At 46.6% G+C, this 24,760-nt stretch overlaps 3 long non-coding RNA genes across 3 annotated transcripts; 2 read left to right on the forward strand and 1 right to left on the reverse strand.

The window, feature by feature from the left end:
* The first annotated feature begins 459 nt into the window (after positions 1-459).
* Positions 460-4,957, forward strand: LOC144327478 (uncharacterized). The gene is made up of 2 exons (XR_013392538.1): positions 460-1,090; positions 3,326-4,957. It is a non-coding gene; the product is annotated as an uncharacterized LOC144327478 (long non-coding RNA).
* Positions 2,615-3,424, reverse strand: LOC144327477 (uncharacterized). The gene is made up of 2 exons (XR_013392537.1): positions 3,286-3,424; positions 2,615-2,899 (listed from the first exon to the last, which is right to left on the reverse strand). It is a non-coding gene; the product is annotated as an uncharacterized LOC144327477 (long non-coding RNA).
* A 3,102-nt stretch (positions 4,958-8,059) lies between the features above and the next one.
* Positions 8,060-13,406, forward strand: LOC144327376 (uncharacterized). The gene is made up of 2 exons (XR_013392459.1): positions 8,060-9,025; positions 12,719-13,406. It is a non-coding gene; the product is annotated as an uncharacterized LOC144327376 (long non-coding RNA).
* The last annotated feature ends 11,354 nt before the right edge of the window (positions 13,407-24,760 follow it).

Here is a 24,760-nt window from a genome sequence, read left to right on the forward strand (position 1 = left end):
GCTGCTCCAAGCCCCCAAAGAAGATTTGCATTTAAAAAGATAAGGCAGAGGGCAGCGACCTGATCACAGAGACATATTCGGGCCTTTATTGTTTAAGAGCTTCCTTCTCCCATTGCAACCTGGTGCACTTTAACCTCCAATCACAGGTTCAAAGAATGGGAATCCGAAGAACTTGCAAAAGGGAGAGCGGAGCGAAGGGGCGGGTGGGCAGTGGGCGAAGGTGGAAGCGCACCGAGGGTCTGGAAAAAGAGCGCTTCCTAAGAATAAAAATAAATGATGCGCCTCTTTTTGATGTGAGGTCTTGGAAAAGGCCTAAGAAGTTGGCAACGCTGAGAAGTGCCTTCCAAAGGAAGAAAACAGAGGATCTGTGCTGGCCAAAACAGAGAGAGGTTTCCAGGCCCAGTTACGCAGCCTCATCTAAAGGGAGAAAGTTAAAAGCCTAGGAAGTGGGGACGTTAGGCTAGAAAACGGATTGGCCAGACTCTCTCCATAGGTTCGAAACTACTCCCCCCCCCCTTTAAGTGTTCCCTTAACATTTTAAAGCCCGTTTACTCATTAATAACCAATTGCCAGGCTAATCTCGGATAAGGAGGCGGCAGGCACAAAACGCCAACGCGTCGCACGATCCCAAAAGAGAATTCAGAATGTCGAGGGATTATCTTAATTTCTTTAGGGTTTTGTCGTGTGGCAAGAAAGCCCCCGATTCCCTTATCAAGGTGCGGACCTGAACACATTTAGGAAAGTCCCGGGTTGCACTCACGGAAGAAAAACACACACATTGAGGCTCCTTACAGACTATGCGTTTTTTATTTATTTTATTTTATTTGTTGCTTAAAAGTTACCAAGGGCTGGTCCTATATATTTTTCCTGGTACAAAGCTATTGAGATTATATTTGACCAGTCCGTTCCATAGGCTTCCCGCCTCTCTGAACCTGCCCATGAAAAGAGTGGCTTTTATTTATATATATTTTTAAAGCACCCGAATCCAAGGCAAATTTTTAAAGAAGATCAGTTGACTCTCGAGCCAGCTAGATCAAATGGACAAAAAGAAAAGAAAGAGGCAGAGAGTCGATGTTCTTGGGGCGAAAAGGTAGGAGAGTCAATTGCTAATCAATTTCATACCATTTAAAACCGAAAGTTTTTTACTTTTAAACTAGGCTGATCTGACTGTATATTTCAGTACTATTCTATGGAGAGATGGATCTGTTGTTGCTGCTGCTGTTGTTTTACAGAAGAAGTCCCGAAGAATATAATTCTAACAAAGGACAGTCTGTCAATATACAATGAAACCCGAGCAGAAACTGACCTTCTCAAGACACCGAGAAGGAAAAAGACGAACTTTAAGTCCATCAATTTGCACACACGAAGCGGGAGGGATGAAGAACGGAGGGTGGTACTTTCAATCTTCCCAATAAAAGAGAGAAAAATGTTGGTCATTGAGACTCTGGCCTGATTTATTTTGTTAACCCCATGAACTGATCCGGTTTCGGGCAGCTTCTAAGCCCGATCCAGATCGCAGAGCCTCTGCGGTGTAGATAGGACCAGGCCACTTTGATATGAGCATTCTGCCGCGCGTCGCGGCGCAGACACAAGTCGCCCTTTGAAGATGCGGCAGGCGGCCCCCGCTTCCCCCGGCTCCCCCTCTAAATCCCAGCAGATTCACTCATTGTTTTTATGCTTTAACTTTTCACCTTGAGCCGGGGACAATGCGGGGAGGCGCAGGGTACATTTGCATCCCTTTAATACACACAGCAGCCAAATCTTTTGCTCAAACTGCCGGCGGTGGTGGAAACTTTCCTCCGTTCCCATCGCGGGCCGGCGGACACGAGCGCCAGCCCCTTCGTCTCCTTCTCGACCCCGGCTAGAACAATCGTCTGCGGGGAACCAGCCGCAGCTGAGATCGCGGAGGTGAAGTCGCCTTAGGGGCAATGAGGCGGCGAAAGCTGTGCAAAGGGCAGAATCCGGCCAAACCAAAGGAGGGGGAAAAAGGAGGTGTGGTATGCATGCTTGCTTAGAAGTGAGCCTCACTGTAACTACAGGATCGCGCTGTTCCTGCGCCGCCAGCTTTCGTAGGCTCTCAGCCTCCAAAGCGTATGTCACAACATAAACGTAATGCAACTCGATCCTATATGATGCGTGTGTTTATTGGGAATTCCCACGGTGATAATTGACGCCCGGGTGCATAGGATAGCAGCCTTGCAGCGCAACCTCACGCGTGTTTGCTCGGAAATAAGTTTGCGCACCAAGCTAATTCCCAGGTAGCGAGGTAAAGGATTGCGGCAAATAATCAAGTATCCGCAGTAATAAGTAGACGTAGGATCGCGCGGTCTGTCTGGTAAGGTTTTGTATAGATACAGATGCACTCACATATCACAGACACAAACACACACAATTACTACTACTATTTATTAAATTTGCATACCACCCTTCATTTGCAGATCTCAGGGCAGTTCGCGGGGGGAATACAAGATAAAAGCACAAAATCCATAATAAAAACAAGAACATAACAAACCAATAACACCCCCCACACCATTAAGTTTAGTGGGAAAACGAGACTAACACTGGTGGCACAGCCAGACAAAGTTAATCCAAATTAAAGTCTTGAGCCTCGGTGTATGTTTCGAATCGACATTATTTATTAGCAGCAGCAGTAACGCAGCACCATCGACCCAGCTTCATTCACGTTTAAGTCGCACCTCGATGGGCAGAAATGAGCCCAGATATGCCTCCTGGGAAATAAGTAGAATATTTCCGAGTGGCGAGCCACGTGCTTCAGAATCGCAACATTTCTTATTGATCGTTTGTAGTTCTTATAATAGCTGCTTTATTGTGTGTGTTTTTCATGGCGTAGTGAACTGCTCTGAGCTCCGTGCTCCGGCAGAAAGGCAGCTGCTGAAACCTTTAAATCATAAATAAATAATATTGGATGAATAATTTGGAGATGCAGGGCCACACACACGCCTTTCGCTTCTCCCTGCACTTCAAGTAGGTGCAGGATATACGCGCGCACGAAGTGTTGTAACCCGCCTTGGGGCTTTGTGAACAAGGGCAGAATTGTAAGTTTCAGAAATGAAATAAAAGAGCCCCGTTGATTTGAACGGGGCTTCCTTGAAAGCTAGCAATGTGCAGGGCCGTGTTTGTACGCTTAAGACCCCCAGCCAAGCCATTAAGATTTTTAAAGCTATATTTTTAAAAAACTGTGTATGCTCATACTGTATACAGCTACCGATCATTATAGCTGCCTATCTACACGCGCTGCGCTATCACGCGATCAACTTTACTAACCTCTCAACTGTCTCTCTTTCCTCCGATTCATCAAATGCAGCTAGCCAGCTGAAACAAATGCTCAGTTCAATTTCAAAACAAACAAACAAACAAACAAACAAACAAACAAATATTGAATGAAGATAATAGAAGGCCACAGTCTCCTCTCCTTATTCTAGACCACCTCCATTGATTTTTTTGCAGAGCTGCTGCGGAATAAATGAATGGAGAGTTGCAAATAGATTTCCTGAATGAAGAGCGCAAACAAGACATTTCATTCATTGGAGGGATCAAGAGGTGTGAATAAATGGTCCGATATTCTCAAGATGGCAGCTAGAACCTCCGAGGAACTCTGGATTTGAATTTCCATTTGTAAAGCGATTTGTTACTTGACGCTCTTAGATCTCGGCTCCTGTTTATCTGCCTGAGGCACAGAGAAAAGTCCATCCTGCTTGGCAGAAGGTCCCAGGTTCCTTCTCCGATGTCTCCAGGTATGGCTGCAAAGGATTTCATGCTGAAACCTTGGAGAGCTGCTGCCAGTTGATGTGGGCAATTCTGGGCTGAATGGACCCATGGTCTGACTTAGGGTATAAGGCAAATTCTCTTGTTCATCGAAGTGATTGCAGCAGCTGGGATGAGCTAACAAGATTTCAAGGAAGGAAAGTCCAATCTACATTTATTTCTTGCATTTCACAGAATCATAGAATTGTAGAGTCGGAAGGGACTCCGAGGGTCATCCAGTCCAACGCCCTGCAATGCAGAAATCTCAGCTAAAGCGTCCATGACAGATGGCCATCCAACCTCCAAGGAAGGAGAGACCACAACCTCGCGACGGAGACCTCTCCACTGTCGAGCAGCTCTTACAGTCAGAAAGTTCTTCCTGATGTCTATATCCCACCTTTCTCTCCAGGGAGCTCAAGGCGGTATACAGCGTTCTCCCCATTTTATTCTCACAACAACCCTGTGAGGTAGGTTGGGCTGAGAGATGGCGACTGAGCCAAGGTCACTCGCTGTGCGTCCTGGCCCAGTGGGGATTTGAATTCTAACCACTGCTCTGCACTGGCTCCATCCATAAGAGGAGTCGAGTGTTAAGCAGAGATGAGAGACAGGAATTCGGCTTAATAATGGAAATCATGGGGCTGAGCACACCTTGACAGGCACATGGACACGATGCACGTCTACCAAGTGAAGCTGGTTTATTTTGCATGGCTTCTCTATAAGAAAAATTTACTATTTGCAAAGACACGGAAGGCATATCAAACACTGCCTCTGAAAACGGGTTTAATAAGCACTTGCCTCTTTCTGGGGGAACTTTTGTCCTGTGTGGCCAGGGGTATGTTGACAGAGCATGTTCAGCACAGCTCAGAAACCTACAGTTCCCAGAGTTCATGGAGGAGAGAAGCGACTACAACAGCTAAAACAGGTCTAACAACAGGGATGGGGAATTTGTTTTTGTTTTTTTTTTAATATTTTTTTATTAGGCATTTAAACAAAACATATTAGCTTACAACATATCATCCTTAATCCCCCCCCATTTTCCCCCTCCCCCCTAAAACAACCCACCCCCGACTTCCCTCACTTCCAGTCTCTGGTTTCTTTGCAGATGCTATTCTCTGCATGTTACAAAATTGTATGAATCCTTAATTTATCTGACTAGTTATTATCAATAAAGAGTTTGTGTTTATTCAAAGCCTGCCAGGGAGTCCAGTTCACTTTGTTGCTTCTTTAAGTACTTTGTAAAAGGTTCCCATTCATCTTTAATGTCACAGTTATCCTTGTCCCGCAATTTATGTGTCAATTTTGCCAGTTCATCTGTTTCTCTTGCCATTGTTCTTTAGTCAGGTTTTTTTTGGGGGGATGGGGAATTTGTGGCTCTCCCAAGGTTGTTGGACTGCATTCCCTATGAACCCTGACTATTAGCCACACTGACTAAGGCTGATGGGAGTTGGAGTCCAACAACCTTTGGAGGGCCACAGGTTCTCTAGCCCTGTGATACAGAATGATAGAATCTCAGTTGGAAGGGGCCACAAAGACAATCTAGTCCAACCCCCCTGCAATGCAGGGATCTTTTGCCCAATGTGGGGCTCGAACCCATGACCCAGAGATTAAGAGACTTACGTTCGTCCAACTGAGCTATCCCAGCATACATATATAAAATGCATGTAAGCCGGCAATGGAAAGATGAGTTCTTGGAGTCCTCAGCTACATGTTCTTAACCGCAGGAACTTGCATGGTGCACTGAAACCACTGCTTGGAGGAGCACGCTGTGACATTGATGGAGACACACTGAGACTCTGAATATGGAAAACAAAAAGGCAAAGTTCATTACAGGAAACACAAGTTAGGCAGAAAAGACCCTGATTCTAGCCAGGGCGGAGATGCCAAATTAATGCATGTGGAAAGTGGGGGAGGGGAGAAGAGAGGGAACTGCCAGCATCTAAATCTTTTTAATACAGTATTAGTTTGATCTGTAGCAATAAGCAGGTGGTAGCTTTAGAATCAAAGAGTTGCAAGGGACCTCCAAAGGTCATCCAGCTCAACCCCTCCCACCGATGTAGGAAATTCATTACTACAAGCACCCAGCCTCTACTTAAGAGCCTTCAGGAGGAGAGTCCACCATCTTCGGAGCTAACATTTTCTACCATGGAACAGCTTCAGTGGTCTGGACTTTCTTCCTGAAGTTTAGTCTAAATCCCTTCCTTTGTAATTTGAACCCATAGGTTTGGGTCCTACCCTCTGGCGCAACAGAAAAACAAATGTGCTCCTTCATCTCTGCGCAGCCCTTCAAATATTTGAAGTTGGCTATCGTATCGTCTTTTAATCCTCTCTTCTTCTCCAAGCCAAACATAACCCAGCTTCTTCAAGCTTTCATCACAGGACTTGGTCTATTATTTGAAAGACCGCCTGCCTCAGCAGGAACCTGCCTCAGCCTTGAGATACATCTCAGGGGCCTTGCATGTGGGCTGCCATCCTGATCTATTATTGAGAACCAGTGTAGTGCAGTGGTTAGAGTGCTGATCTAGGGCCTGGCAGACCAGAGTTCAAATCCCCACTCAGCCATGAAGTTCACTGGGTGATCTTGGGCCAGTCGCTCTCACTCAGTCTAATCAACCTCACAGGGTTGTTGTAAGGACAACATGGAGTGAGGGAGAAGTATGAAGGGCACACAGAAGGAAATATGAGCTATACATGTAATAAATAAATAAGAAAATAAATATATTAGATTGGCAGGAATCAGAAAGTCAGGGCCTTTTCTATAGTGGCCCCACGCTGGTGGGATTCCCTCCTGGAAACACTGGCTTCATTTACAAACTGCTTTTTATTATGTGGTATTGTTTTAACTGCTGGTGTTTCAGTGTCTTCATCTCCCGGATTGTGGGATCCGATGAATTATGGTTTCCATGCAAACCTTCCATGTGACAAGGTTTGATCCTGAAAGGCACCCTCCTTCACTGTTTTTGCATGGCTGGGAGGTATCCTTGAACTCTGGCTATGCTTCTTGTTTGCTTGGATGGGAGGACAGAGAGGTGTGTGTGGAAACTAGCCTGCTGTACAAAGGTGAAAAAATTTACAACCATCGCTCTGCCCACTTTCTCCTTCGGCTCCACCCACCCCTGGCATGTGGCTCCTGGAAGGTTACCCAGGAGGGGATGAAGAAAAGGTTGCCAGCTCCCCGACTGGTCACTGTGACAAACAGAATGCTGCGCTACCCAACCTTAAATCTCAAACCAGCAAAGCAGCCATACTTCCTGTGCTTAGGACTGGTGCCCTCAGGGCAGGACTTGGGGGCAGGAGTAAAGGGCCCCACTCAAGAGGATGAGCAGCCCCCCACAAGAATATTAAGAGGGGTCCCCAAACACAGTAGGATTGAGAGCCAGTGTGGTGCAATGGTTAGCATGTTGGACTAGGACCTAGGGGAGCAGGGTTCGAATCCCCACACACCCATGAAGCTCACTGGGTGACCTTGGGCCAGTCACCATCTCTTAGCCTAACCTACCTCACAGGGTTGTTGTGAGGGGGAAATGGGGAAGAGAACTATGTAAGCCGCGTAAGAGATCTTTGGAAGATAAAGGTGGTACAACCTTTGGTTTACAACCATAATCCGTTCCAGAGGTCCAGTTGTAAGCCAAGGTGCGCTTTCGCCAATGGGGCCTCCCCCCCCCAAAAAATTGGTTGTAATCCAAAAAAGGGACACACACTTCCGGGTTTGAAGCGGTTGTATTCCAAAACGGTTGTAATCCAACAGGGTTGCAAACCAAGGTACCACTGTATATAAAGAAAGAAAGAAAGAAAGAAAGAAAGAAAGAAAGAAAGAAAGAAAGAAAGAAAGAAAGAAAGAAAGAAAACAAGGATTGACTGGCTACCAGTTGAAGATATTTGCATTATCACCTGTAAGAGGAAGCCCAGCCCCCCACAAGAATATTAATAAGGGCCCCCAAATGCAGCTGGATTGAGAGCAAGTGTGGTCCAGTTGTTAGACTAGGAGCTGGGAGACCAGGGTTCAACTCTCCCTCAGCCATGAAGCTCACTGGGCAACCTTGGGCCAGTCACTTCCCCTCAGCCTAACCTAGTCTCAGGGTTGTTGGGCCGATTAAATGAAGATCTAAATATAAATGCAATAAGCAATAAGTGTGATGTAAGATTAACGGCATCGCTGGTTCTTAATATTAGATCCACGGAGTTCTTATCTGCCCAAGTCGTGCCTGGAAAAGACATGGCGCCACCATAAATCAGTCAACCCCCAACTTTACTCGCGAGGAATTCCCGTTGCTTTCAGCTCAGGGAGTTTATAGCGTAAATCCTTGGCCCTTGGGAGAAGGAAGAAATTAGCATGCCTAGGATCTGGCTGTAGCTAAAGTCCGTGGAAGAAATCATCTCATTTAAAAAAAAAACTGCGATAACAGGACTTGATCCTCTGGAATTAGCCAGCCTAGACAGAAAAAAAATTACAGGAAGGCCCCCATTTCTCAACAAAAGCGCCGAGTTGTTTTTCCTTGCTGAAAGTGGGAGGGGGGCTTTAGAGCTTTCTTTTTAAAGTCCCCCCCAATCAACACTTACCCCCGCCCCTCTCCACCTCTGCCAGGACTAAAGGCTTACAGCAGACCCACGAAAGCCGTGTCATGTAATCGGCTCTGCCGATAAGCGCGAACAAAGCAGATCTATTGGTATGTGTGCACTGGATGAAGCAGCAATAAACTGGAAAACAAGGCCATTAAACTGACAGAGATCGGGACGCAGCGTATTGAAAGGGGACAATTGCATGCACGCTTTAGAGCAGCTGCACATGGGGGTCTCCATTCACTTGTATTTAATAATGCTGCTGCTGACGTCACAACCCTCCTTGTGAATCAAAAATAACTTAGAGGAGAGAAAGAGAGAGAATCCTGCGACCGATGGAGGGGAGAGAAGATTCGCTTTGGACAATCTGGTGTTCAGTCTCTTGCGAGCGTCTAAAACAGCGGGGTTGTTTTCCGACTATGTTTGCACGGGCCTGGTCTGCACGAGGCTCAAACACTGAAAGACACACAGTCAAAACCTCTGTCCTAGTATAAAAGCGGAAACCAGGAAACGCGCTCTGTTCATGCTCAGTGATACTTTGTTCTTTCTGGAATTCTGGGTTTGCATACAGATTCCGCCGTTCACTGAGCTCTGGTTTATCATCTCAGCCTGAATGTGACCCGACGGTCGTCCGCATCCGAGCCGTTTAAATGGAATTAGTAGGATGATCAGAAAGCGAAATGAAAAGCACCTTTACCTTCAGGTACAGTATGTAACTTCGGGAAATGAGTGAAAGGAGGAGGGTTTGCTTCGCTGGACCTTTGGAGTGTTTTCTCATTGGTTTCTGCAGGAGTTGGCGACTTCACCTTAGGGCTGGAAACCTGCCTACTCACACTTACCTCAACGGGGCTTTACTTCTAAGGAGGCGTGTAAAGAAACGCACTCTAAGACGACAAGGCTAAGCATATGACCTACCAAGCAAATCTCACTCAAATCAAAGTAGTTCCCTCGCCCCAATACATGTTTAGCAGCGTCAACAGGCGCTCACTTCCTGCGCACGACTCTGGAACTCCCTTCCACTGGATACTTGCTTGAGCTCAAGACTGGTCGAGGAAACGTTGAAAGCCCAGACAGGCAAAAGGCAAAGAAATGGATGTAGTTCATTCTTCGCCAACCTAGTGCTCTCTAGACGTTTTTTGTTACATGCAGGGAATGTAACAACAACAACAACAACAACAACAACAACAACAACAACAACAACAAATTTATTATTGATACCCCGCCCATCTGGCTGAGTTTCCCCAGCCACTCTGGGCAGCTTCCAATCAAATGTTAAAAACAGTACAGCATTAAATATTAAAAACTTCCCTGAACAGGGCTGCCTTCAGATGTCTTTTAAAGATAGGATAGCTGCTTATTTCCTTGACATCTGAAGGAAGGGTGTTCCACGGGCGGGCGCCACTACCGAGAAGGCCCTCTGTCTGGTTCCCTGTAACCTCACTTCTCGCAATGAGGGAACCGCCAGAAAGCCCTCAGCGCTGGACCTAAGTGTCCGGGCTGAACGATGGGGGTGGAGACGCTCCTTCAGGTATACAGGACCGAGGCCAAAAACATCCGGAGGGGTGGCGAAGGCTGGTTTGCTTTATAAATTTATATCCGGCTTCTTTACTGCCTTCGGCTGAATCAAAAAAGAGACGAAGAGCTTTGGTAGAAAACAGTCTGGTTCTGTGCGTGCTTACTCCGGAGCAAAGCCCATTTGAGGGTTAAGTAATGCTAGGAGCGCGCCTGCTGACTTCGGATATATACGCTGCCACAAGTATACACATTTATCTGCTGAGAATAAGTTCCACTGAACTTGGTGAGACTGAGTAAAATGTGCATAGGATTGCTCCGTAAATCTCTCAGAGGAGCTGTCCAGCTCCCGAATAAACAAGCAGAGGATCAAGCTGCGCGCTTGTTTAGGATTGGGCGCCAAACCTATGAGGGTTTCGGTTCTGCGCTTCTGTTGACATTCATGGACTGCCTGGCAAACGTTATTTGTGTAGATCGCTGCTGTCCTCGCCACGACATTTTGTTAACCCTGCTTCTCCACAAAAATTGCGCCCGGTGCGTAAAAATCGAAGGACAACAGCACCGATGAAAGGCACAACGCAGATCAAGGCGCAAATAAACGTCAGCATTTCAATAAACATGTCAACATTTGTATACTGGGGCTGAGTGGATTATACTGGGGGAGCGAGTGGACACACACGCAAGTACGTTTAGGGTCAGGATTAGGTGTGTGCTTGTTGTTTAGTCGTTTAGTCGTGTCCGACTCTTCGTGACCCCATGGACCAGAGCACACCAGGCACTCCTGTCTTCCACTGCCTCCCGCAGTTTGGTCAAACTCATGTTGGTAGCTTTGAGAACACTATCCAACCATCTCGTCCTCTGTCGTCCCCTTCTTGTACCCTCCATCTTTCCCAGCATCAGGGTCTTTTCCAGGGAGTCTTCTCTTCTCATGAGGTGGCCAAAGTATTGGAGCCTCAGCTTCAGGATCGGTCCTTCCAGTGAGCACTCAGGGCTGATTCCCTTGAGAATGGACAGGTTTGATCTTCTTGCAGCCCATGGGACTCTCAAGAGTCTCCTCCAGCACCACAATTCAAAAGCATGTGTGTGTTTAGGTGTGTGTTATTAGGTGTGCCGACGGACGCCCAGTATATTGGGGTGTGAGATCGCGCCATTTTGATATTGTGTCTAGTATCCTAACAGCTATAAACAAGTCTCAGGGGGTTTGGTACATAGGTGCCAACTCCTAGGGGCCGAGGGGTTTCCAGTCCCACAATAAAATATTTGAGGGGTCCGCTACCGCCCCCCAGTTGATGGGCATTGTCATTCAAATAGTGTCCACGCACCATGTCATGTGATCAATCATTAGATTGTAAAGTTGGAAGGGACCTCGAGGGCCATCTAGTCCAACCCCTTGCAATGCAGAAATCTTTTTTTTTTAACCCAACACGGGACTCAAACCCACAACCCTGAGATTAAGAGTCTCATGCTCTACCAACTTGCCCCCCCTTCCCAATATTTTATTCAAGTTGGCCCCGCTACTCTGTTATATACTTTTCGTTGTTCCCAGGGTTGTTGTTGGGTTTCGTTTTTAATCCAGGGAGCGCTTTGTTCACAGCGCCACACGTATATCTGGGCCCTCCCTGCCTTTGCAGATGGCGAGAGGACCTTTGGAGCTGCTCAACGCCTGCCGTTGCCTGGGAGCTGCTTGGAATTAAAGGGATATATTCCTCCAGGTAGAATGACAGAGAACCAGTGCCGCAGAGAGAATATTGATCCGAAAGAAGGATGATCCACAAGGAGTGTGTGTCTGTGTCTGTGCACGCTTTGACTCCCAAGCCAGGTGCAATTGTTCCCCCCCACGCCCCCCCCCCACACACAAAAAAGGAAATTAGAGTTGCTGTACCACAGGAAAAGAGGAAGGGATTGTTTGTTTACTACATATTTATGAAATACCTTGTTTTCCAGCCTTGTTTTCCAGGGACATCAGGACAGCAGGCATGGTTTCCACACACACACAGTCACACCATATATTTAAAGCACATGGCTTCCCTCAAAATATCCTGGGAACCCACAGAGCTGCCTCCTCAAATATTTTATGAGGGGGGTGGGCAAAGACCCCTCGTCCCCTAGGGGTTGGCTCCTATCCCCATAATATATCCCTCCGCCTTTGATATATTTCTGCAAGTGAGCTGGAAGAAGAGGAGTCATGATCTGGTGCCTATCCAATGGTACAAAGGGAAGCACTTTTAAATCTCTTCCATCACACGGGAAGAGCCAGGTAGGGGCTTGCCTACTCAGAAGTAAGCCACACTGCTTTCAATTGGGCTTATTCCCAAGTAAGCAGATAGCGGATTGCAGGCTAATAGCTCAGTCTTGACCATGTATTCTGAGAAGTAAATCCTATAGACTTCCTTGCAGACACCTCGGGCCTGTCAATGTCTACTCAGAAGTAAATCCTATAGAATTCAATGGGGTTTACTCCTGGGTAAGTGGAGTTAAGATCACAGTGTTGTCTCTCCCGTCAAAATCAAAGGAGCGTTGTTATTATTATTAATTGAATTTCTATACAGCCCTATACCCGGAGGTCTCAGGGCGGTTCTATTGGCTAGACCGTGGCTTTGACGTCCTTTGACTCTCTTCTTCTGTTCTCGGTTCGTAGTAGTCAAATCAAATACAACGTAGAACAACCTCCACTGAATATTCTGTGGAATATTCTGTGGAATATTCAGAATATTAGAGGAATACCTAGTCAAGTCGCATTTAACTGAACTGTTTCAGTCTCCAAACAATTGTGGCACTACGATTCAATTATCCTCGTTTTATCTGGGGGTTGGCTTCGCTTTCCGGCGAAATTGTAGTACAGTACTAGGGTTTAAGGCTAAACATTACACATTTGTCTCCAAAGGTACCAAAATCGCCCGGAGAAGTCGTCAAGCGTCGCTTTAAACCGATTGTGGAAAGTGAGATTTTCTGCTCTGGGAATAAGATTAACACGGTAGAGGTCAAAACACGCTTCCGATCCGTACCGTAAAGTTTGCAAATGCCTTGACCCCGGAGGCCAGTAGCTCTCGCAGTTACTCGGCTAGCTGACTTTCCTGTCTGCTGTGAAGCTGTTGAATGAGGGAAATCTATTCACTGAGAAGACCTTTCAGGCAGAAGTGATCCACAAGCCTCAAGTCCAATGTTTTTGAATTTTTAGCTGCCTCTCCCTCATCCAGCGCTGGCTGCCAACGTGCCAAAATCGCCTCCTCGAATCCTGTTGATCTCCGCAGGATTCTCGATCCGGCCGAAGGCTTAACTTGCCATCTGTCGTGGATCCTTTAGCTGAGATTCTTGCATTGCAGGGGGTTGACCCTTCCAACTCTACAATTGGATGATTCTGTGCCACGGAAACCGTTCAGGCTTTACGCGTACACATTTCCTTACTTATTTAAACCTGCCACTGTTCGGAAATATTGCGACCCTATGCAAAGGGAAATGGAAACAAACTTCGATATGCAAAGTTAAAACAGGCCAATAAAATAAAATAGAAATCCTCCTTTAAACGCGCCCCCCTCGCCAACTTAGTTGGGCCTGTGTAAAGGTACAACATGGATCGGAGTCGTCTGTCTCTTTGCCTGGATTTTGCGCTTTTATCTGCTCCACTTGGTCACGGCGAAGCTAGCATGCAGGCAAGAAACTTATACCAGGAGGGTAGCTAATAGCTGGCTCCTTCCAGATGTTGTGCACTGCAATATCCTAGCCAGTGACGCCAATGGTAAAGGTGATGACAATTGTAACCCAAAACGTCTGGAGCGCACCCCACATAGGCTACCGACGTTTCTACACACTACTTGGAAGTATGTTGCGTTTATGGCACAGGATCTCCCCTCCCTTTCTGCTGAGCACAGAGGTAATTGTATTGTTGAAATGTACACCCCGCATTTCAATACCATTTAGCCTTGGGAGAGGAAATACTGCTTATTTATCAAACAGCAGAGTACAACAACAGCTGAGTACAAGGATAAATCTCTCCGGGAATCAAACCTGCATTTTAAAAAAAAAAGTAAAATAAAACAAAGCGTTTAACATGAACCCCCCCCCCCCCAATTTCACTTTCGTACGTTTCTCTACGCCCCCACCCTCCAAATAAACTGGGGCATCGCATCTGGCAAGGAAAGGTGAGGCTGTTTGGGTTTTTCTTGCCAGAGAAGCGTTGGGCTTGGTGTGGTGGGTTGAATAAGTATGATAAATTCCGCAAAGGATAGCGAAGCCATTCTACTGCGAAGTGTCTGTGTTCTACATCGGAGTTATATTCGATAAGGTTGGGGTATGCGCCTGTTTCACTTGGTTTCTGGTGGGATTTGTGACGAGTGAGGGGCAGAGCACGACCCCCCTAAGATTATTCTGCGACTGCTTTCCTCCGTCGCGAAAGGCTGAGCTTTCAAACGGCACGTGCGCAGGATCCAGCCTCCCGAGGCAAATCTCTCCGTACAGCTTTTTACGCAGCCCGATCCAAGCAAGTTTCCTCGGGAATAAGCGCTACTGAAGACAAATTATATTCAATAAACCAGCATGGCTTTACCGGGAGCTTTTGCTGGCTGAAATTCTGTTCTCGAAATTCCCTTGAATTTCGAAATCCCCAAATAGCCTTCCCCAAACTTAAATCATCCTCGGTAGAGGCTGTGTGCTTGCTTGCATTTATGCATTTACTGCCTCTTTCGCCAATGAATTCAAGCAGGCACACATGGTCCCCCCTCCTCATTTAATCCCCACAAACAGCTCTGTGAGGTAGGTTAGGCTGAGAGGCAGTGACTCACTGGTCCAAAGTCACCCCGTGAGCTTCATGACCCAGTGGGGATTTGAACTCTCACCTCCCAGGTCCTAGTCCTTCACTCTAACCACTGTGCCATACAGGCTGGTTGCAGTCACTGCAATGAGGACGTTTGGGGACACGAGGCTGGAAAAGGCGCAGCCAGTGGGGCTGGAGGTGTGGAGTAGAGAGGCGCCTTCTTCATCCCAAAGCAGGCAGCTACCTGGATACCAAAGGTCTGGACAAAGCAAGGGTGTCACAGAACTCTTCTTCAGGCTTTGCCGCAATAACAGCTCTGTGTAACTCCAAGGCTTGCTACTCCCAGCAGCACGCGAGAAAGTGCTACCTGAGAGCTGTTTTAAGCGTCCTGCAAATAGAAGATCAATTAAACTGGGAAATCTGAATTTCTAGAGCTATTTACTGGAACTTCATGGCTATTAATATTAGGCAGGTGCCGTTGCCTCATTGTTTTTGGCAACAGCTAAAAACGTTTTTGGTTAGGCAAGCGTATTACATGCAAGTTTATTACGTTTATCTGTTGTTTATATTTTAATGCATTTAAAGTCCATTTGTTTTTAACATTTATCCGTACGTTCGCTAAATATTTTATATTGTCTCATAGAAACTTCCTACTTTCCCCGCATTGAGCAGTATATAAATCTTGTCAAATAAATATTTTAAAAAACAAACAAACCCCAAAACTTGCAAATGCCAATGAGCTCAGAGAGATTTACACGCGATGAAATGCGTTTTGGGAACTGTACGAAACCAGTAACTAAATCCCACGTGCAGCTGGATACTATGGAACTTGTAGACCCAAGTGACTTCAGCGAGGGTTTACTCTACGTAAGTGTGCTCGGCCTGGCGGCTGTGGAGCCAGATCCTACCCGCGTCTGCAGTCTTCCACACATAGGTGCCAACTTCCTGGGGCCTTGGGTGTCCGAGCACCCACAAACACAGTCCCCATGAAGGGGCCAGGCAGCCACAAATTTCGGCTCCAGGGCCCATGCACGCTGCATAACACCCACGGCCCCGGGCACCCAAGGCCAGTCGCGGGGCCAAGCAGGCACTCCTGCTTCCACAGATTATAACGAGGCTTGCGCGCAAGCTTTGCTACGACCCACAATGGCAGGTCGGAGGCAGCAATGCTTCTGAACACCAGTTTCTGGAAACCGCAGGAGGGGAGAGGGCTCCCCTTCCGGGGTCCTGCTCGCGGGTTTCCCAGGGCATCCGCCTGACCACCGTGAGAACGGGATATTGGACTAGATGGGCCATTGGCTTGATCTAGCTGGTTCCTGCTGTATAAATCACTGCGAACAGGGCTTCAGCTGCTGGCTAAGGGCGTGAGTTGCAAGAAGGAAGCTCCCGTTTCAACTCTCACCTCCCTCGGGGGATTTAGTAGATGCAAGGCACTCTGACACGCAGCTCCAGCCTGCTGCGAATTTGTGGGACAGGAGGAATAACGCTGGTCGAACTTGCAGGGCTGTTGCAAGAGGCGAGGCGAGTCGGACCCTTATGTTTCCCTCCCCTTATGATCTTGATTTATCAGCCACTTTAAAATGAGGCTGCATTTTAAATTGCATTTTAACCTGTATTTTAAATCTCTTTTCCCCCTATTATGTTTTTACTGTGATTTTATTGGTGTTAGCCACCCTGAGCCCAGGGCTCTGGCCAGGGAGGGCAGGGCATAAATAAAATTTATTGTTATGCGGCATGCTCTGAGCCCTTGAAATGGACTTTGTGACCCACTAAATTCCCCCTCTTCCAAATAGGAGCCTCTTGCACACACACTCTTATGCCACCCTGGCACTCCACTTTCTGCTTATAGACCTGTTGTCCTCTCACCCAACCCTAGGCAACTTCAGGAGACCAGGGTTCAAATCCCGACTCCGCCATGAAGCTCACTGGGTGACCTTGGGCCAGTCACTCACTGTCAGCCTTGCCTACCTCACAGGGTTGTTGTGAGACTAGAATGGAGAGGAAGAGGAACCACATGGGCTACCTGGAGCACCTTGGAGGAAAGTGGGCTATAAAGACCATAAATAAAAACAAGCTGAAGAAGCCACTTCACTCCTCTGACCTAGTGAATGTCAAAGTCTTTAGTCTAACCTGGGGCTATTGCTAAATTTTATTTGGCCCCCCCTCATCAACACGGCTGTATCTCTGGAATTCAAAGTAAGGGGGTGCTTAGCAGGCAGCGGAAGCTCTTTGGGGGGGGAAATGCATGAACTGAACAGAGCTGTGGATCTTCCTCTCTCCCCACTCTAATTGTGTATCTCCATTGAGGACCAGGCACTTGCGAACAACAGCAGGAATGTTTATGGCCTTTCGGCTTCCGGAGCCTCCTGGGTTATGGTTGTCGGGACAACATGGGCCTCGCCAGTTAATCTAACATGGGGCCAGCTCAAGCTTTGCAAATGAACCTAAGCCAATGCAGAGCAGAAACCCAGGAGAGCTGGAGATGATGGGAGCTGCAATATTAATTACACCTGAACGCACTTTCTGTAACCACCTTTCTCTTCGCAAAAGCTAAATGGGAGAGAAAGGGAGGAATTGCTCCATGCTGGTTAAATCACCAGCAGAGCCACACATCCCTGGGGGGGAATCATTTACTCTCTTGCTTGGGCTCTGGTAGGGTTGAGCAATGTCCCAGGGGAGGTTCGCCAGAGTCCTGGCCTGAGCATAAAATGCAATCGGGGTCATCCAGCGAAACTGAATGTTAGGCAGATTCGGAACAGAGAAAAGGAAGTGCACTACAAAGCTAAGAATCCCAAGCATGTTCGTATTACTGTCTCAGCGACGTCTATGCTGGCTTGGTCATGTCCACAGAATGGAAGAGATGGCAGGATCCCCAAGGATGTGCTCTATGGGGAGCTGGCTTCAGGTACCAGGTCCATGGGCAGACCAGCTCTGCTCTACAAAGATGCCTGCAAACAGCTGGAAACTTCAACCCTGCTATGTGGAAATCTCTTACAGACGACCGCAGTGCCTGGAGACAGGCAGACAGGTTGTGCATCCACAGCAGCGACCAGAGGAGGAATGACCATTGGGAGGAGTGCAGAAAGAAGAAACAATTATATTATATTATATTATATTATATTATATTATATTATATTATATTATATTATATTATTATTTTATTTTATTTTATTTTATTTTATTTTCAATATTCATAGATTACATATTTATCCATCCATATTGCCTCTGATATAAATTATTTATAAAACATGTCCACCCTTTAAAAATTCAGTAAATAAAATCTTGATAGGAAAAAAAGACAGAGCAGAAAAATAAAACCTAAAAGCAGAATAAAGCCAGCAGCAGATAACAGTATCTGTGTAGCAGATCTAAAGAGTACTTAAAAAAAGACAAAAACCAAGACTGAGAAGCCTGGAGGAACTTTAAGTAAAGCATTCCCAGCATTGAAATCACCATTTTGCAGGTGCCAGGAGAGCTAGGGTGGGAGTTGCATAATCTGAGTGCCAGCACTGAATACACCTTCGCTCTAGTATATGGTTACCAGATATTTTTCAATGAATCCAGGGATACTTAAAAAAATATATTAATGACATGCTTTATAATCTCTAATTACATCTATACATCAGCTGTTTTGCTGTCTTGAGAAGTCCTGTGGAGGAGAGAAACCTGGGGGGTGGAGTTGGAAGCAGAGTCTGAGAATACGATTGTGGGATGATCACAGAATCACAGATTTGGAAAGGACCTCTATGGGGCATCGAGGCCAACCCCCTGCAATGGAGGTATCTCAACTCAAGCAGCATCAGCTTAAAAGAACATAAGGCTGCCCTGCTCCAATTTGACTTCTGCAGTTCCCGGCCGTAGGGGACACGCTCTCGTTTACGCTTTCTCTCACTCTCAGCTGCCTGGCTCTGCACCAGCTCTGCCGCCTTTCCAGTTGGCTGAGGGCTAGCTGCAGTTTCCAGATCATCTGCAAATATATGGCATTTTTCAGGAATCCCACAAAGCATGGTTGCAAGGCTATCTGTGTTGAGATAGGGTTGTGATTGGCATATCAGCCTAAGCTGATAGAAGGTGCTCTGAGCTACTGAGGCCACCTGTGCCTCCAGCTCACTACTGGATCCAAGATCTCTCCCCCCCCCCCCCAATTATAAATGTGATCCTTCAGGGAAGGGAAGGGAAAACTTCTTCAGCTACTTTCCCTTCTGGGTCACCTTCAGGGGGTGGGGGAAAACCGTCAGTAGTGGGTGGGGCCTGAGGCAAAGTGTGTGGAACAGCAAATGCCATTTTTAACTTTTGTGCAGTAAGTTAGCCTCTCCTGGCTCCATCTTGTCGAAGAAGAAGCATAATGAGAGATCAAGGATGTTTGCCAGGGATGCAAAAACTAACCAGCCAACCAACAAAATCCCAAGGAGGCTGCTAAGGGTTGGTGAGGACGTACTAGCCTGCAGAGTGTCCCAAGGGCCCAGGAAGGGTACATTTGAGTCCCACTCCTTTAGGGAAAGGGCACCCCAAAACAGGTTGAATATCACTGAGCAGAGCAGACAAACTGCTCACTCGTAATTCCTTTGCCTGGTCAGTAGTCCAGTTCAGGGGTCAGCAAACTTTTCCAGCAGGGGGCTGGTCCACTGTCCCTCAGGCCTTGTAGGGAGCCGGACTGTAATTTGAAAATAAAAATAAAAATGAATGAATTCCTATGCCCCACAAATAACCCAGAGATGCATTTTAAATAAAAGGACACATTCTACTCATGTAAAAACACGCTGATTCCCGGACCATCCGTGGGCCGGATTGAGAAGGCGATTGGGCCGCATCCGGCTCCCGGGCCTTAGTTTGCTTATCCATGGTCTAGTTCATATACTTATTCAGAAAAACCATTGCCTCACCTGAATTAGAGGGAAAAGACAGATAGAGCTTTGCATATTGGTGACACCTCACTCTGAACATGCCAGATGACCTCTCCTGTGAACTGTAAAGAACATGTGAATAACACAGAGCCCTCTGGTGCCCCATTGCATAACAGCCAATGGAAAGAGCTGGAATCCCCCAACATCACTTTTTAGAACTAATAATAATAACAATATTCATTCATTCATTCATTCATTCATTCCCCGACCATCTGGCTGGGTTTCTCCAGCCACTCTGGGTGTCTCCCAACAGAATATTAGAAACACGAAAAAACATCAAACATTAAAAACTTCCCTAAAGAAGGCTTCCTTCAGATGTCTTCTAAAAGTCAGATTGTTGTTTCTTTCCTTGACATCTGATGGGAAGGCGTTTCACGGGGCGGGTGCCACTACCAAAAAGGCCTTCTGTCTGGTTCCCTGTAACCTCACTTCTCACAGTGAGGGAACCACCAGAAGGCCCTCGGTGCTGGACCCCAGTGTCCAGGCTGAACGATGGGGGTGGAGATGCTCCTTCAGATATACTGGGCCTTCAGGTATACTGGGCCCAAGCAGCTGCAGCACTGCTGAGATGTAGTACCTCCAAATCCAGCCCAAGCAGCCAGCCTATCCAGAAAGATACCAAGGTCCACTTGGGGGTCTATGAGAATCAACAGGACTGTAACTCACCTGGTTCCTCTCTCAGCAAAGCCCACCCCCAAAGGCCAGCCAAAGCAGTTTCTGCCTGGAAACGAAGCCTGAAGCCTGTCTGGAACAGACCTAGAAAACCAAAGGGTTGCAAGAAGAGCCCTGAGAGATCAGTTCAAAGGCCTATTCAGCCCAACCTTCTGTTCTCACACAGTGGCCAACTAAAGGCCTCTGGGAAGCCCCCAAGCAGAAACGCTTCATCCGAGAGTGGCTGGAGTATAAGGAAGGACATTTCATCCCAGCAGCACTGTGAGGGAGGGGTGGGGGTGGGTTTAAGTCTTTCCCTACCAGGATTCTTGGCTGTCAAAATCGACTCCTTCCTCACAAGCCGGCTTTCCCACCCATTGAGGGAGGAAATATGGAGTTCTGCAGAAGATTCTGGGAGGAAAAATGACAACCCACCTTAAATTTTGCACTGGAGATAAACCCAAGGCCCAATATCTGCAATTAGACTTGTCCCTGTTATTTAGCTACTATTTATACACAGCTTTGTGAGAGAGGATGCACTTTCTAGGTTAAGAATTGCACAAAAAACACCTCTCCAGGCAAACTGAAGATGGCTTCTCCTTTATCGAGGCAAATATTTTTGCCTTCAGGAAGTCTCACTCAGAAGCGCACGGATGAACACGCACACACAAGCGATTGTGAAATCTGTGTAGCCTAACCAGGAGAAGAGATAATAAGAGTGACCTATATACGTATGTCTTATTAGAGATGCGGCCAGATCCTTCCTGTTGACAATAGAAATTCTCAATCATACAAGTTCTAATCAAACCAAGAGGAGGTTTCATTGCTATTTTTAAAAGCCTGGTGAGTAATATCCATCAAAGGCTATAGTCCTGATCCTTGTTATCTTGGAGTAAGTCCCATTGAATTCAATGGAACTCATTTTTGAGTAGAAACATTTCAGATGGCGTACTTACAATGCAAGTCCATTGATTTCAGTGGGTCTACTCTGAACATGACTAATGTTAGATTTCACCCCATATAGTTTTCAACCTCATGAGCAAAATAAAATAAAAATGCTTTGAATTAAAAATAGATGCTACTATTGGTGCCCTCAGAGTTTCCTTCTCAAACCCAAACCTACAGACACCTACAGACACGATACAAACAAATTGAGTTTCTAAACTCCTCAACTGGTGGGGAGTTTGCATCTGAAATAGTTTCCCCTCTGCACCTTGGTCTCCTGCCATGCATACAATTTATGAATTACACCTTTTTGATCAAATTAGAATCCCTTTTCAATTTCTAGTACTCACAAAATGTGTTTTCAATTTAATGGACTTGCAAACCAAGTTATGTTGTAAAAACTTAACAACCTTGTGTCAAGAATGTAAGCTTGTAGCCCTCAAGTTGTTGAATAAAAACACATGAAGTTAGCCTTTGCCTTCTTCTTTTTAAAAAAAAATTATGAAAGGTTTTCTTGGTTTACAAAAGTACATGCCTTGTCTCTTTTTTCAGGTCTTTCTTACAAATCAGTTACATTTGTTGTGAGACATTACTGTTGAGTGCAGTATAAGGTTGAGGAAGAAGATGGGGGAGAGGAAAGGTGGGGTGGTGAGGCTAGTATTCTTTTATGTAGTGTACGCATGGGGTTTTGTGTCCACGTCAACTGGGTAGGTTCTCTTTCTATTCATTTATTCCATTTCCTTGGTAGTGAGAGCTATTGGGGGCAGGGTGTGGTTGGTTGTCTGTGGTTGTCTGCCGTGGGGTTTGTTTGCATTTCGTGGGGGGGACTTGTTGGGTCAGGTGAGCCAGATTGATTTGTATGCTATTGGTGGATTCTTGTTGCTGTCTTGTTGGGCTGTGTATGTGATAAAGGGGAGCCAAACTGGGGTGAAGGCAGGCATCAGTTAGCCTTTGCCTTCTTGCAGGAAATACAAGATTCTTGGCAAGACTTAAAGTCCTACAGTTGGATATGAAGATGAAATCACAACAAGGAAATCAGACCACTGGTGTATTTTAAGAACGTTTTTGGTCTTTTTAATATCTCAGAATAACTAAGGTTATCCATGCAAGGCAGTTAGACTACCCCTCCTGCTTTTTAAAGGAAAGGTTTTTGTGTTTCTGGCATGCATTTTTTTAAAAAAAGTAATTTATTGGGCACCTTCTGTGCCAACTCCTGCTAAAAACTTTCCCATTCTGCCAGGCCAGTGCAGGCAATTAAGATCGCATCCCCCAATGGGTTACTGATCTCTGTCTTTAACTTTTTTGTTTTTCACTTTGTTTTCTTTCTATGGTTTTAACGTATTTCTTTGCTGTTATAAGCCGCTTTGATATATTTTTGTGCCAAAGCGGTATATAAATATTTTTATAAGTAAATAAGTAGCAAGACAGATGAATGACAACAGAGCATGGCTTGGCACACAGAGGAGGGAAGCTGCCTTGCTCCCATCTTCCATGTTCTGCACATTCTAGACGTTGGCTTAGATCCTAAGAAAAGTTTACTTCAAGGAGATACAGAGAGCAACTGTGTCTCATCCTGCCCACCAGTCAACACCAGTCAATTGGACCTCCCTGTCTGCACAGAATATTGTGAAGGATGCGCTGCTTAGGTATAGGGATGGGGACATTTATTTAGGGAAGGAGGGTATTTGCATCTTAGGCTCCAAGTTACCCTGGCTATTTCATTTTATTTTTTCACCTGCTGATGCCCAGCAATGGCAGCAAGCTCAGGGGAGCTCTCTGGGGCTGTCTTCCCCTCCCTCTCTCCCTCCCCCCCCCACTTCCCTTGGGGGGGTTTGTTTGCAAGTTCTATGTTTGAACCACTCCCTCAATGCCTTTGGTGGCCTAGGAAGAGGAGAAGAAAAGGAGGGAGCTTGTGGGAAGAGCAGCCTGTGGAATTTATGGCTCCCCCTAAGCACAGGCCAGATAAGAAGTTAAAAAGCATCTTGGGCCTTTTCAAGACGGCTGCCCCCAGGGCTTTGATGTAGATTATGTTGCAGAATAAGCCAATACTTTTATCCTGGGGGACGAAATTAGGCTTGCTGAAATACAGGCCTCTGGGGTCGCAGGGCCTGCTCATCCGGGAGGAGAAGCAAATTGGTTATGGAGCTGGCACAGTTAGGCATAAATTAGCGAGCTCAACAAACCTACAAAAAAGAGAGAGATAGAGAGAGCGCGCATATTTAATTCATTTGGCCCAGAAGAAGGCATATAATTCAGGAGACAGTGAAGGTGTCTCTAGTGGCGTAGTGTGGGTTGTCGGCACCCGGGGCAAGGCAAGTAATTTGCGCCCCCTAACCCGTGGATTTGCGCCCCCTAACCTGTGGATTTGCCCTAACCCCAGATGTTGCGCCCGGTGCGGCCGGCCCCCCCTGCACCCCCCACGCTACACCACTGGGTGTCTCTTAGTACCTCACCTTCCTGCAAGTTTTTGGCTTCTGAAGCTGAATTTATTTATTGCCTATATCCCACGTTCTTAATCCAAGGAGCTCAAGACAGCGTACACGGTTATCTCCCTCCTCATTAAATCTGCACAACAACCCTGTGAGGTAGGCTGAGAGGCCTCCTGTGAGGTAGGTTAGGCTGAGAGGCTGAGAGGCCTCCTGTGAGGTAGGTTAGGCTGAGAGGCTGAGAGGCCTCCTGTGAGGTAGGTTAGGCTGAGAGGCGGAGAGGCCTCCTGTGAGGTAGGTTAGGCTGAGAGGCCTCCTGTGAGGTAGGTTAGGCTGAGAGGCGGAGAGGCTCACCCAGTGAGCTTCATTGTTGAGTGGGGATCGGAACCCTGGTCTCCCAGGTCCTAGTCCAACACTCTGACCACTATGCCAAACTCACCTTCAATGTACATATCTGTTTCTTTAACCACAGAAAAATAATCTACTATAAAGCTCATAATGACCCACTCTCCAGGGAGTATTATGTCAGTATGACTTGGAGAAGGGGAACCTTTTTCAAACCAAGGTCCACATTCCCTTCTGGACAACTTTCCAGGGGCCACACACTTATTATGGGCGGGGCTAGGGGCAAAAGTGGGTGGAGCAATGTATATGACTCTTATCTTCTTCTTTTTGTCTTTTTTTTACTACAGGCTATCCTTGCAAAAGTCAGAGGTTTCTCCATACAGAGGTTTCCATGCCCTCAGTGCAAATTGCCTTCTCCCAGAAAACGCAGCTCTCCCGAAGCTGAATTTAGCAAGGGAGCCGATGATAAGCAAGTTGGATAGCTAACCAACTTGAAGGAGAAACTTGTTGGGTGATCATCAGTGTAACAGTTCAACTCCACACCATCCTCAGTCTTCTGCCAAAGAGCTTTAACCAAAAAAGAAAAGAGAGAGAGAAAGAACAAGCAAGCCCCTTCCCCCAGGGTAGATCTCTCCCTCCCAGAAAGAAGTTCCAGGTTGTTTTCTGCAGTTTATGACACCCTCAGCCTAAGCTCATTTCCCAGGAAGTGAAGCCCCCCTGGATTTCAATTGAACTTCCTTTGAAGGATGTTCCACACAAAAGGAGAGCTCACAGCTTGACAGCCGAGCCTGATAAACTCCTCAGGCAGCAACTGAGGCCTGGTTTCCAGGATGAAGCAGAGTGAGGTGGTATTACAGGGGTCCCCAAACTTTTCTTGGGCCCAGAAGCACACCTGGAAATCTAAT

Source organism: Podarcis muralis, chromosome 4, assembly GCF_964188315.1.
Source record: "Podarcis muralis chromosome 4, rPodMur119.hap1.1, whole genome shotgun sequence".
Taxonomy (NCBI): Eukaryota; Metazoa; Chordata; class Lepidosauria; order Squamata; family Lacertidae; genus Podarcis; species Podarcis muralis.